We start from the raw sequence: 1,208 nt of genomic DNA, 5'->3' as shown, positions 1-1,208 counted from the left end.
ATCAGGCACCCAATGAGGGCCAGTGTCCCACCTGCACTTCCACCCAGTTGCTGCCAGCCAGCAACCACTCCCAGCATGCCAAGGGAGTCTCCACATCGTGCATCTTGAATATCAGAAGGGGCCCCGCAACACAGATGATGGAGATGCTGTGGGTCACAGTCTGGAGCCAAAGACATGTTACTCAGAGTGCTTTGATCATGGCTGTACCTGCGCACAGCTTCTGTGGGCAGACAGAACAGTCTGGCCCAGTTGAGACCAACAATAGCCTCTGCCTTGCTTTCTGCTCATGGGCGAGGCCACAGAGCTCACCAGGAGAGCACCACCTCTTTCTTCCTCCAGGACTCCAATTATTTATTTTTAAATTTATTTATTCATTATGTTAATATATTTGGTACAGCATCTCACTATGCAGCTCAGACTTGTAGTGATCCTCCTGTTTTTAGCCTCCCAGCACAGGAATTACAGGTGTGTGCCACCACGCACAGACGGTGGCCAGCACAGCATGCCTGAGGGTGAGGTCAGCGAGGCTTGTGGTGGGAGCGATGGAAACCCAGTCCCTGCATTGCCTAAGCAGTCAGTTAGTGTGCTGAGTTATCTTGCTGGCCCTCAGGACTCCAATTTATTAAGAACCACTTTAACAAACATTCCTCTAGAAGCGACCTAGAACTCTACAGAGCTATGTGTATTGTCTCTGCTGCTAGTGAGCACTGCAGTCTGTGAGCACCACATGCACACAATGCTGTGGAGTACTGCCATCCAAAGCTGTGCTCCCAGGTCTGACCAAATAGCTCAGCAGATTAAAGCGCCTGTTTAGGCAGATGCAGGGCCTGGGAGTTCAATCCCAGGCTTGCAGTGCCAGATCAACCCCCAGGGCACACTGAGACAGTGAATGAGACCAGGCATGGATTCACACTCCTTTAATTCAGCACTTGGGAGGCTGTAAACAGGAAGATCACTAAGAGTCTGATTGAGGCACTTAGACCCTGTCCACACTGTCCTAAATATAAAAAAAGAAAAAAAAAAACAAAAAACAAAAAAACAAAGTTGTGCTCCTAATCTGCACCATCGTCTTATTCAGCTCAGACATCTGGCATGTGGTACCTGAGAACCACATCTTTCCATACACCTGTAAGACGTACGCTTCTCAGCAGCTGAAACTTGACTGAGGTCCTGGAAGCCAGCTGACCACGCTCATGATAGTACCAGCA

The sequence above is a fragment of the Octodon degus genome, unplaced genomic scaffold, assembly GCF_000260255.1.
Source record: "Octodon degus isolate 3935 unplaced genomic scaffold, OctDeg1.0 scaffold00238, whole genome shotgun sequence".
Classification (NCBI taxonomy): Eukaryota; Metazoa; Chordata; class Mammalia; order Rodentia; family Octodontidae; genus Octodon; species Octodon degus.
Note: the sequence above shows the minus strand (reverse complement) of the source record.